This window comes from Aricia agestis, chromosome 15, assembly GCF_905147365.1.
Source record: "Aricia agestis chromosome 15, ilAriAges1.1, whole genome shotgun sequence".
In the NCBI taxonomy this organism is placed as follows: Eukaryota; Metazoa; Arthropoda; class Insecta; order Lepidoptera; family Lycaenidae; genus Aricia; species Aricia agestis.
The window spans coordinates 9,453,614-9,467,595 of record NC_056420.1 but is presented as its reverse complement, the minus strand read 5'-3'; the positions used below and the strand labels follow the sequence as shown (position 1 = coordinate 9,467,595).

Sequence of the window (13,982 nt, the reverse complement as noted above, 5' to 3'; positions counted from 1 at the left end):
GCACAGCGTTTATGATCCTGATAAGTGGCGTAGCTAATTGGTTCAAAATAGAGAGCCTGTATGTCGGTGAGTGGTGACATCATTTCGCGGGGGAGCCTTGAACCGCAATCTGTGTTGAGCGACTAATTGTACCTCCTATACACAACATTATATACATTACCAACAGTATTCCATTGTGTCTGGACCCTGGGCGGTATGTATTTCATAATTTACATACATAATATTATCAGGATACAGTGGTAAGAATTGGAGGATATCAAGGATAGGCCCATGGCGTACAAAAGGTTTGATCCGGAATCCAAAAGCTAAAATTCCTTTATCTGCCAACCGGCAACTTCACACAAGTCGGTTCAGTCCTAATAATAATTCTAACAGTTATTATAAAGCGACGCCTAAATTCAATAAACCAAAGTGGTCATATCATAATCGTAACATTGGTCGTTGTAAGTACCGTGTACTTAAATGTAATCTTCCTAATACCTACTTTACATAACTACATTATCTGGAAAGGTCCAATAGCTTTCTTTACTGGATTATGGTATATTGGTAACGAACAAAATAATTATGGTTTAACAATATTTAGGGTAAGTTCGAGTATCATCTTCGAAGATACGATATTTCCATGTTTCTGCGTTAAAAATCGCTTTTCGCCCGAGAACTGCAAATTTCTCCGAAAGAAATCTTCAAACCCAATAAAATAGGTTCAGCTATTTATTCGCGAACAGGTAATTAATAATTTAACTTTTATTACAACACCTACCCTATGTTCATTCTATCAAAACATACGACTCAAATGTAAACGCATTTAACAGTACCTAGACGTCTGAATTATAGGCGATCCTAACTGTCTGAACTGTATCCATCACAAGACATACACGGGCGCATCGGTTTACGCTGTAAATCGATTAATTACCTTCAGGCTTTGGTATCGAGCTTTGAAAACGCTATACGTACAACTCCGGATGACAGGAAGTTAGCAATTTAGGAAAATGTAGAGCGCCAAGTTTTAAAAGCTATTAGCTTTGCTTTAGCTGAAGTCTGATACCCGGATTCTGAGGTTTAACAGGAGTTTATCTATTTAACGCTGTTGATTGGTTAATGTTTTGACGTGAGTCAATCAAAAGCTGTAGGGTATAGACAGACTCCTGTGAAAATAAAATGACAAAAACGGGCCTAATCTATTTAGTTCGGACGTCGGAATGAAAGTGATGACGAATATAATGTCAATGAAATCAACGTGGCTTTTCTACATTGGCAAATGATGGTTACAGGCGATTAATGATTATGTAGGTGTAGAAGAGCTTTTTCGTCGATGATATAGCATATTATGATATTCTGCATACTGTCAGCTGGTTATGGTGGCAATCATGTAATTCATCACAGAGGAGTGTCGCCTTCAATTGAACCAAACGCCAAATGTGTGTAAACGCCATCGACTCATTTGATAATGCAAATAATCGTCATTAGCTAATTTTAGCTGCCCTTGGCCGATTTTGATGATTTTCTTACAATTTCTTTAAAACATACGCGCACTATTAAAAGTATTCGAAGGTCAATATCATCAATCATAAACATAAAATAAGAAACGCAAATTGATCATTCCCTGTATAAACTAGTTCTATAATAGAAAAGCGTCTTTCAAGACCTCTGGGAATTTCTTAGATAAATTGCTCAATTATTGACGCTGGAGATGGAAAAAATGTGAAAACTTGCAGCGCTGGAATAACTTGTGATTACGTTCAACATTGTGCTAATTATGATTTACGAGCTGGGTCGTAATAGAATTAAAGAGTTACTGTATATGCTGCACCATTATATAAGATAATATAACCAAGTTTGAAAGGGAAGAAATAAGGACTCAATGCCTGTTTTTGTCAACTTCCTGACGCTATGTGTTTCTAGTGGTCTTTTAGGGTCATATATCTATCAAAACGTTTTCACCACTACTTAAGTGTCACCTAGGGCCTAACTTTCGTGAACTCTTAAGACACACCTTTGATGGCGGTTAGGTTATACCACTCAACGTTAGAGGTTGGTGAAATATCACATCAGAGACCAAAATCACCATTATTTAAATACCGCCCGCAACTCCGTTGTGCCAAAAAATCGTTTATCGCGACGGAACCGTACATGTTTTTTTCAGGATAAAAAGTAGCCTCTTTTCCCGGGCTCAAAGTATCTCCATGCCAAATTTCAGCAAAATCGATTCAGCGGTTTGGGCGTGAAGGGGTAACACAGACAGACAGACATAGACACTTTCGCTTTTTTAATATTAGTATGGATATAAGGGAGTATTATTCAAACAAGGACGAGCTTTATAGGGCTTTCGCACGTTTTATTTGAACAGTACCCACACACCGAGTTAGCATACAGCTGCTAACTACTCAAACAACAATGCTTTATCGATCTACAGCGGTCCGTGCCGGAACTACTGTCCTGAAAGATATAATAACAATGTAAAGATTGCTGTAGTTCTCATCGCATGTCATATTATGTATTTTAGTAAAGTATTACTAAAATACACAATAAAGGCAAATAAAACTTTTACAAATTAGACAATTCAAAAAACTTTTAAAGGAATATTTGATAGACAAATGTTATTACTCTGTTAGAGACTTTTTAAATTCACAATAACTATATTGAGTACTTACTAAACATTTTATACATAAATTTATTGAATTTTTTAAATTTTTACTATACTATATAATAATACTTCAAATAGATCAATCCAAACCACAGAAATAGATCAAATATATATCTGTGCCCCAAATACTACAAAATGACACCAGCTTTCAAGAACACGTCTTCTTGAGCCCAAAAGGTATGCTCAGTTTCTGAAGTTTTTTGGCAGGAGTTTAATTATTCAACAGGGTCGTTGATAGGTTATTTTTCAGATTGAATAAACCTTAGAACATGACATGAATCATTTACAGAACTTCAAGAATCTGCTCATTTAAAGACAGCATAGAATCACATAGTATGTTACTGAGGAATTTGAGTTAGTAATCAAGGATAAGAGTCTCTCAATACAATGATATATCGTATCAATTATTAGCTGGTAAACAGGCACAAGTTTCCACCATAATAACAAGGAGATATTATAGCGATATCATGTTTTACGCAGAATCCCGTAATAAATTAATATGAGAATGAGTTGCCAAGGCCCGCAATAAATAAAATATATCAGTCGGGCATAATCATTGGTACAATAAATTGTAAGATACACAACATATTTGGTCTAAGTTTTTTGTGTAACTTTCAATTCGTTGTAGGTACATTATGTATATATATACAAAAAATCTCAGGATAAAACAATACCATAGGATTATTAGGATCATCTATGGCATAGATGATCCCCATCCTAATAATTACGAATTTCATCATGATTATCTTTTAGCAGTTAATTTAATAAATGTTGAAACTTGAAACATAAACACAATAAAAAATATAAAAAGCTAAGAGAAATAAATCTCAAAATTTCATGTTTTGTTTGACTGTCAACTTTTAATCCAATGGTAACGATGATTCAAAATTTCTAAGGATCTAGAAACGTCCAAAACAGTCCAAATCTAAGTTATCGAGTCACCGGTAGATATACATGATACATATTTAATTGGTTTCATGGCAATAATAGTGCAAGTCTCGCTTCTAAATATTTAATCCATTTATAACGTTAGCTTCTATCATTTTTAGAACGAACTGGTATATGGCACTAGTTCACAACTACTAGAAGTGATTGTTTTCTAATCAAACTAAACTATTTACGACGATGAAGTAAAAAATATGCTTTGTGGTCCAATTGTTTCAAATCCATTGAAGAATAATTTTCTTTCCGTTAACGATGAGAATTTTTAGTGTCTACTTTTTTTGAGTGAGCTTTGGTTTCCTAGCACTTGTCTCCTGTGTCGCAGGTTCTACAGCAGTATCGAAACCCTCTTCTAAAATGTTATTATTATACGCTACAAATCCTTTATCTATAGTGGTCTAGCCTCAATGACATCCTACTTGACCTTGTCATATCGAATCCTCCGTCGATTGTTCTTTGCCAGTCGCAGTTGAAATAGACAAAAGAATTAAATCAGCTGTTTTTATGAACGTTGCGCAAATGACACTCGAAAAAAAACTCAAGGACTTTCGGCCTGTCCACATCTTAATATCACGACGTCGTCAACGTGGAACGGTGCGGTAGCGTGGCACGGTACGTTGACGTGACGTGAAAATTTACGTCAACTTAACGTGAAAATGCAAGTTACGGTGTAGCAACATTTTACGTCTTTTTTTCTTAAATCTCTCTCTCCGTCTTCTTAACAATAGCAGAAGCAGAATACGTATTGTGCGGTCCATATCTAATTAGTTGTGAAGAATGTATCAGCGGGGCTAAAATGGTCACATTTAGCAATTCATCTCAATCTTCTTCTTCTTTTAAAAATGGCCGCCTCGGTGAGTTGCCAATGTCAGAGTGGCTTTTCATCTCAATCAATTCAGCAAATGAATTGTCAAAACTCTCAAACTGACAAATGTCAAATCCAGTACAGAAATGAATTGCAAGCAGAGTTGCATTTTGCGATTTTAGAAAAATGAATCATATTATGATTCATATTATGATTCTTCAAAGCGACCATTTTAGCCCCGCAGTTTTACAAGGCATGGTGACGTACTGAAATGTTGCTACATCGTGACGTGCACTTTTATTTTTTACGTTACATTGACGCAAAATTTTCACGTTGACGACGTCGTGACGTGAACACGTGGACAGGTCTTTTGGTATTAGACACAAGGAAGCAAAGGCAATGGCAAAAGTTAAGCAGAAGTAACATTTTTATGTCATATATTATTAAATTCTAGTGTCACGGCTGGATTAATCGTGATAAAATTTTGTGTGCTTATCCTATGGGTCTGAGAGTTGGCTAACAGGGACACAGTTCTGAATCACGCCTATGCAAGTATCTGAGATGGCGTGACATGAACAACGTCTGAAATTATAGTCAGGCATATTCCAGGCATATAGCAAAACAACATTTACCGGATCAGCTAGTGTTACATATAAAGTTATCAATCATCTGTCTTCGCTCCCTCCGTAAACCCTGGCCAATGGCCATTCACCAATCATATGCTATTGTTTAAGGCGATATATTTTCTACTGTCATAACTCATAATATATGTACTGTAAATTACTTTTAGAACTCACAACGTTTACCTTATCAAATTGATTTAAGCTAGTAATCGAACAGTTCTTACAATCAAACCATCCATATAATATGAAGTTTAGTCTTCGGAAGTATGGAATCCAACTGTCAACAGTAAGTACTACCAAAAATAAAAATCATACTTTATCATCAACCTACACGGGTAAGGAACTTGCAAAATTACCTGCTTTGTCATATGAATTAGGAGTATTAGTAGCTTATATGAAACATTCCAGCGAAATGCGTGCATAATCAACTAAAATCGAGGGTTCATTGGTTCCATTTTTAAGTGTTTGGAACACGAACCTTGTACGTACATGTTTGTGTGATTTATTCGTTTATTGTTAATCAAACAAAGCATTTTAACAGTAACCAGCTAAACTGTTTGGGTTTATTTTCAGCAATGGTATTAATGCTCAACTTGACCTTATATGACAAATTTTTCATAGATTATAGAGCTTTTCATTTGTGATCTTTAATTATTAAAATAATTTATGAAGGCGTTAAAAGAATTCTTATTTGCATTTGAAATGACCCGTCGATCGTGAAAAAACGAGACACAATAGAATTTCTATTGTGAACGGTCACCGGTAACCGCATGGGGCTTGATGAACTAAATTAAAGTATAATTCTGCATTTAACATAAAAGACCAGAAGAAGAACCGGAGTATTTATCCAATGCAATATATCATATCATAGTAAGTAATATTGAAATACAAGGTTTTACAGTTTTGAACTAGTAAAATGTTTATTTGGTAAAACCATCAAGTCAAAGCCAAAAAGTCATCAAGGTTCATTTCAGTCTGGCACATTAACGTGACATAACATTATAAAGGCTTAACGCTAATCCTAGTTAGGTACTGAGCGCACAGCAAAAAATGTAATTAAAACCATAAAAGGCTTGAACATACGAGCAATTAAATCAATGTTATCAAAAAAGAACAACTTTATAATTAGTGGAAAACAATGTAGGTATATACTGCAGAAGAGTATGATACTTACCTACTTGTAAAACCCAACTACTTTCTTTTAACAGTTCAATGAAACGAAAAACCAGACATTACATGCAATGTATTCGTTCTGGAACTTTAAGCCATTTGGATAATAAGATTATATTATGAGAATTTCAAGAATGAGTTTAAAGTAGGTTTAAAGACTATAAACAGCACACACAATTCGCCATAACCGGTATAATGCACAGTTTTAACCATGACAACGTAAAAATAAATACAAACTCACATCGCAAGGAATCAGTGTAATGTTCCAAAAACGAAACGATCACATTCACAGAGAATTCAAAATTAGAATCTTGGAAAATTCTAAATCACACGATTCAAATGTAGAATGTTTTAGAACAATAAATAAAGCACGATTCAGTCGATCGGTCTGCGCGGCCGAGGACGTGCGTCTGCCCCCGCAGTGCTGGCAAAACTGCTCGCTCGCACTGTTTTGATAGTGTAGAGTGTAGTGTATTTTAGCGTAGCATGTAACAGCGAACCCCAAGGTGAGTGGGTGTGCTATAAAAGCTGGTACATGTACTCACTTTCCTTGCCCTACGGTGAACGTCCCATATAGTGGTGATTTTGAATCACAAAAAACACAAGCGGTCTAGAATGTTTAATACACGATTATACTCATCCGAACGTTGATCTCGGTGTTCTGTTGCTTGTACATGAGGGGGCGAGTAATAAATGTATTAGTTAGATAGAAGTAATCTAATTTCAAATAGATCCAATTCTTGTTAGGTATCTTAGTAGATTGAACAAATCCTGAACCTGGACATACAAACAAATGCTTACAACCTGATGTTAGAAATCTTAAATAGTAAATTTTCTTTGGTTCTCAAAGTAAAGATTTTCTGAACATTCAATTCAAATGCGTTGATGATAAAATGATAAGTAGCATCAAATCCAGCAAATATAGCAAATACGAATATTTCATCTAAAATATCAGAATTACTAAAACACATTTGGAAACATTAGGACATACAAGGATAAAGCTTATATTAAAAACAAAAGAACGCGTGCTGGTATAATATTTGTACATAGATAGTTGTCACGCCTCAACCCATATTCATGAAATTTAGGTCACGGGCAGTTAGTAGCGGTGCCACGAAAACAGAGAAAGTTTTTGTCGCGGGCAAACAATCGACTCCCCAGGGATCTAAATGTCAGCGAAAAGCCAGACTAATAATTATAATTCGCTGTAATGATATCATTGGGTTGATTATCCCCATCAATCAAAACATTATTGATGGCGACGCGCGACGCGCGACGGACATTCAAGGGAAGTTCAAGAATCTGTTCAAATAACTCAGCGCTTTACAGAAAGAACAGACAGAAAAGAAGTTAAAAACCAAACTTGTGGAACTTTTAGCAAGTATGGCGAAAGTATCTGAATAAACATGTTTATGGACGCTCCTCATTTATTAAAATATTACATAAATTTATATTCAGGTTGATTTTATTAAGTTTCGTAACTTTTACTTAAGCGTTACATAATCCTTAATTATAAGCTCTCAAGGTGTTGGTGTAACAAGTGCTACAGACTTTTAGTTTTACGGTAAAATAACTTAAGCAAAATTTAAAAGCATCAATATTCAATGGTAATAACCTTTCTTGGGGAAATCCCGCCTATTTCCTGTTACTTATATTTGTAACAAGTGATAATAAAATAAAAAAGAAAAGTATAATATTTAAAAGAAACGCTTCAATGGAAATAATCTGTCTTAGGGAAATACAGGCCATTTCTCGCTATTTTAATTTTTTCAATGCAATTATGGAAACTTTAAAAAGTAAACAGCTGTATCTAGGTGAATTACAAATACGTACTAAACGAGATGGAGAAAACGGGCACTAATGGAGGAAGATAATAAGGAAAATTGGTAATGACTTACTTTCTACTACTACTGTTCCAAGTTCAATATTAATCAAAAATGGAATAAAGGGAATTCGAAATACCTCATTTATTGCCATTACATAAAAAAACCATGTAAGGGATGAACAGCTTTTTTGCATACAATAGTTTTGAAAATTTGTTTAAAACTACTTTATTTACAATTTTTATAACCTAAAGACTATACACTACACAGGGACATTGTCAATCATAACATTACTATTAATACTATACACCTAGATCCAGTTCTAGTAACGAGCGCTAAACAATCTAGAACGGAGTTGTTCAACGAGTTACGGATGAGTCAAGTAAAACTAAGTTGTACAACGCGTCGTAAAGAATTTGTACCGGCCGAGTACAAGTTGGGTGCGCCTGCACCCGAGCTGGCACGGAGTGGGGAAGCGGATAGCCGATAGACTCTTGCGCAAGCCACAAGCACGCACAAGACATCGACGCTGCGTGACATACTCAATGACACATCATTATTTACATATTGCTATGTGCACACTCTTTCCGAGACTTGGAAACAATTAATATTATTGGTAAAAACAATTAATATTATTGGTAGAAAATGGCTATAGAATCATGGGAAATAGGAATTGGAATCAGTCGTAGTCTTTTCTGATACGCAGTTATCAAATTACAAAAATAATGTTTGGTTTGATGGAAAAAAAGCTAAAATATAATAATTATAACTTATACAAACCAGAAAGAAAACCAAGTAGTGGATAATCCCCAAGCTTTGCTATTATAAAGAAAATATTTAAATCCCCAATGCACGAAACAAATGAAAGAAAGTCTAGCAATGTTGTTGCGGGTGAAAACGCTGCTTAGCACTGCGGGGCTAAAATGGTCACGTACCACGTGTAATGGTATAGCAATTCCTCTCAATCAATTCAGCAAATGAATTGTCAAAACTGTCAAACTGACAAATGTCAAATCAGTACAAAAATACAGAAACGAATTGCAAGCAGAGTTGTATTTTGCGATTTTAGAAAAATGAATCATATTATGATTCATATCATGATTCTTCAAAGCGACCATTTTAGCCCCGCTGACCTCTATAATACACTGGACAGGCTATGCCGTACAAAATGACAGCTATTTCTTATGCCGATTTGAAGCGCCGCGGTGAGCGTACTGTGAACTAATTTATATAGAAAATGACAACCGCCATTTGCAAACAAATAGTTCCAAGTACACTCACTACTGCTTTCACATAGCAATCAGCGCCAATATGGCGACTTTCAAATAGGAATATTTTATTGATAGCGATCGCCTGTCCAGTGTATTATAGAGGTCAGCGCTGCTTAGTAAATAGAGTACTATTGAGTGCAAACGCGCAATCAAATACTCAACGTCTGGAAACAAACACCTCAGTTAATCAAATACTGACCACGTCACGAAGTCGACCATGTATGCGACATGACAAAACATAATACATTTTGTTATTGCCATGGTAAACACGTCATTGCACTTAAAGGTGAACCAGGCTCTAACTTTAAAACAACTTTAATAGAATTTCTGTAAATTCTAAATTAATAGTTGAGGTAAATGTAAAAAAAAATGCAGTGACGACATTAAATTCAAAAGGTGAACATGCTTCTAGCTTTGGACCAAGCATAGGAATTTTCAAAACAATAGTTGAGGTAAATATTACAAAAAATATTTATCTTCCCGTTCGTTTGAACTTTTGCATTATAAGCTAGATAATAACTATTAATTATAAACAATTGCGACCGTGACTTCATTCGCGCACCATATGGTCTCGGCGTCTTAACACTTTCATATAATTAACAATTTTACGACAGATCCCACTCAACGGTCGCGCCGGATATTTTTGCAAATGTGCGTTGATGTATGGCTTCAAGGACTGTTTACTAGGCGGCCCTTCCAAAAATCACAAAGGTCACAAAAATGTCTGTAAGTACTGAGTACCAAAAGAATATCGTTATGCAAACATACAAAAATAATCTTCCGAAAGTAATCAAGCTTTCTGACAATATTGGAGTGATTCAGTTTTAAGGAACCGAACTTAAAATCTGATCTGAACTGCTGTCTGCTAGCTAGACATTGAACCAAATATTAAAGGCGAGTCACGAGACTAATGAACAAAATTTAATGGAAGCAGCAAAAACTTTTTGTCATATTCTCTGAAACATGTTTTCGGTAATTTTAGGTGTAGCCCATTTTCTAAATTAATACGTAGTCGAAATTAAAACGCCGCATTAATTACACCGGTCAATTTAATCACTGCGGTGTTTATGGAACAACAGTGACCCTTTTAGGAATTCTGCGTTCCACTTTCGTCCAGCCCTTTTAGTTCACAATCAAAGCTGGCCGATTACGGGCCATGGGCTTGGCGTCTTCCGCCCCGGTCACTCCGCTAATGTAGACATCAGCCTGGGCGATGGTCGCGATACGTAATCGCGCAATCCATTAGACTGATCACGTTGTTTTATTTGTTGCTGAATGCTGATACGTCAATAATAAAACTCACGATTTTCCGTGTAATTAAATTGACAATTACGAAGCAAATCACATTAACCTAGTTGCGGCTGTAGGCGATAGTTAAGTTTTTTAGGAAAAGCGTTATTGCTCTTTTATTTTTCTGGAACTAATATAGTGGTAATAATTAAAGGGGTAATAGGGATGATGACAAGGTCAAAGATTAGCGAATTTTGTTAATAAAATAAAGAAATCACGGTAAAAAATAAGTGTTCCAAAAATTTCAGCTTGATAGCATTTGTATTTTTTTTTTGTTATGCGCCTTTGAAGTTGGATATTCAAGTCGAATTTTTTTTCAACTAAATTTCTTAATATTTGTATACAATTCGATAACTTATGCAATTAAAAGCAATTATTTAATATACCTGTCGAACAAAGTTGTCTCCCGATGCGTACAAACTACGAAAGACTGACGTCAGTCTTTCGTAGCACTTTGTATGGAGCGTTTCGGGCAGGTCTTTTTTATGAGGTATTTGAATTGTCATATCTTGGTGAATTTTTAAGCTATCAGAGTCATTCTTTCAACGATGTTTCTATTTTTTAAGTGTCCTTCAGTTACCGATGAGAAAAAAAAATAGTCATCATGCCTAATAATGCAAGGGCAGCAAAAGAGCAAAGATCCTGAAACCGAAAACAAAGAAGACACCCAAACTATGAAATGGCTTTTATTTTGGAGTATTCTCACACAAACTATTGGGGGTGTATTCCAATGAAATGCCAGCAGCACCGGGCACTTCAAATGTCAGTAGGCACTTGGATAGCCCTGAAGATGATATTGTCATAACTCATAAGTCATAATGGCTAGTAGGCTAAATGCCATGATTTCAAAAGTCTTTGGATCGGAAGTCGGAACCGCAATTTTGACTTTAGTTTGACTCTATGACAATACAATATTCCATTACTTATAATATTTTACGTAACATTTATAATATAGCAAAATAGAGCTTCTAGTGTTGATATTATATTTCCTTCCGTTTGTTTGTACAAGGATATTAAACATTTTCCTGTCTGTCGGTAAAGGGTGCGTGTGCCGTGTATGTCAGGGCTGCAAAGCAGCACAACGCAGGCACACGTGCTCACGTGCTAGTAAAGACAGAGATTTGTTCAACATTTCTTTCCATCCCGCGACTGGACCTTAGGCTAGTAGCAGTATGGAACTTGATAATTTGATACTTTATATGCCACTATAGTAATTGTTCTTTGGCTTTCTCGGTAACCGAATAATATTTTATTGTTACGTTTTCCAACCAAATGCAAAGGTTTTTTTTAGTTTTATAATTTATTTGCATAATAAAAAAATAAATACCTTAACTGGTTGCCTCAATCAGCGCTCTGGAGGGGAAGTAACGAAAAGCCATTTCAGTGACCTGAAAAAAAAATTGATATTTATTTGTGGACCCGAGTCGAAGTATCTTTCGTTACTTGTGCTATTATCTATTCTGTGCTTTCGTTAACAACGATGACGAAATTAGTTATCAAAATGTATGCGGTTTGACATAAGTCATCGCTAAATGACATTTCGCTTTCGAAGACTAATGTCAAATCCCATGCATTTTGATAACGAATTCCGTCATCGTTTTTAACGAAAGGGACTTTGGCTACGGCCTCTGGTTATACGCTAGCCAATTTTCGAAATGTTCCACCGAAACCGTTCATTGAAGCGATCTAATGACGCTACGAGACAATGCATCTATTTTAATACGCCCTAGACCCGAACCATTCATCCATCACTGTATGAGTGACTAACTTTAGTAATGGAAGTTTTGAATGTTTCTTTCGAACCATTTGTCTACTCCGTTACATAAAAGATTTAGGTCAGCCGCTGATTTGTACAACCCTGTCGGAGATTAGGGTAGGTGGGCGCGACCAAATGCCAGTTCGGCGGCGTGACCTCACAGGCCACTCCTGACATTCAGCACTATGCCCTACCTTAGTCCGCTATCTGCAGAAGTTCGAGCTTTCCTTTATTCGCGCATCGTTGGCCGCGTTTTTACGGCGATTCTCGCCTTGGCATTTATATGTCATTTGAAGGCGTGCTTTGCATACTTGCGAAATTGTAATCTACAAAATACTAAAGCATTTTTCGCCAACTGTCGCCACGTATAAGTATAAGCGCCAATATAGGTACCATCAGAGAAGTTGATTCAAAGCCAGACGGCAAACCTACTTTGGTCGGGTTTTGTCAAGTCAATGTTAATAATGGTGTTCTGTAACTTTACCCGACCAAATTACATAGGTCCGCCATCTTTAAATTAATTTATCTGATGGTACATGAAGGCGACAGTATCACTGGATTTCGGTGCTGTATCAACACTGCATCAATGAAAATATGTCCAGCATAGAGTATCTGTACTGTATGTACAATATGTAATCACTAATCATGTTTCAATCCATTCCAGTGTCCAGTATCTGACGCCTGCTATTGAACACAGTACCAATATAGGCAGTAAATGAGCAACCGTACAAAAAGTCTTGCTAGCAAAGTTTATTTTTATCAATAACTAGCTGTTGCCCGCGACTTCGTCCGCGTTAGCATAGTAGACCACGTCCCAAGTATTATTGTACAAAAATATTCAATATACAGAATTGACCATCCTTATAATATTTAGATGTTCCGCGCGGCTTCACCCGCGTAATTTAGGAATTTCACGCAACCGTAAATTTTTCAGCAAAAAATAGCATATGTCCCTTCACGTAGTCTATTCTTCATGTTTGCCAAATAACATAAAAATTGCTCCAGTAGTTCTTAAGATAATAAGCAATTTCATATAATTTTCCCCGTTTTTTCCACATTTTCCTATATTTCTTCGCTCCTATTAGTCTTAGCGTAATAAAATAAAGCCTATAGCCTTCCTCGATAAATGGGCTATGTAACACTGAAAGAATTTTTCAAATCGGACCAGTAGTTCCTGAGATTAGCGCGTTCAAACAAACAAACTCTTCCGCTTTATAATATTAGTATAGATTTTTCCACATTTTCTTCTATTTCTTCGCTCCTATTAGTCTTAGCGTGATAAAATATAGCCTATAGCCTTCCTCGATAAATGGGCTATCTAACACTGAAAGAATTTTTCAAATCGGACCAGTAGTTCCTGAGATTAGCGCGTTCAAACAAACAAACAAACAAACTCTTCCGCTTTATAATATTATAGTATAGATATAAGCTTGGTGTTGGACTCAACAACTGGGGCACTAATCCACTTTTACTAGCTGTTATTAAGAATTAATATAGATTAGGACAGATCACAGAACTAACCAATCCATGTTGCAAAAAAGTTATAACGTGGCCTGAAAAGAAAAAGAAAAACCTTCAAAAAAGAGATGAAATCCCACCAAAACATAAAATGTAAAAGTAGCCAAGCAAAATATTGCATAGCTATTCAATACTTCTGT

At 35.8% G+C, this 13,982-nt stretch overlaps 1 protein-coding gene across 3 annotated transcripts in view; it reads right to left on the bottom strand.

Annotated features, from left to right (window-relative positions):
• The window catches only part of LOC121734370 (probable phospholipid-transporting ATPase IM), a 96,598-nt gene that overhangs the window by 77,233 nt on the left and 5,383 nt on the right, over window positions 1–13,982 (bottom strand). For 2 of the 3 annotated variants that reach the window (XM_042124941.1, XM_042124943.1), the window contains exon 2: window positions 11,896–11,956. The gene's annotated coding sequence lies outside the window, so the exon portion shown is untranslated. Of the gene's footprint in view, window positions 1–6,425; window positions 6,604–11,895; window positions 11,957–13,982 lie in introns of those variants that run through there. The other variant, XM_042124942.1, reaches the window with a different exon arrangement.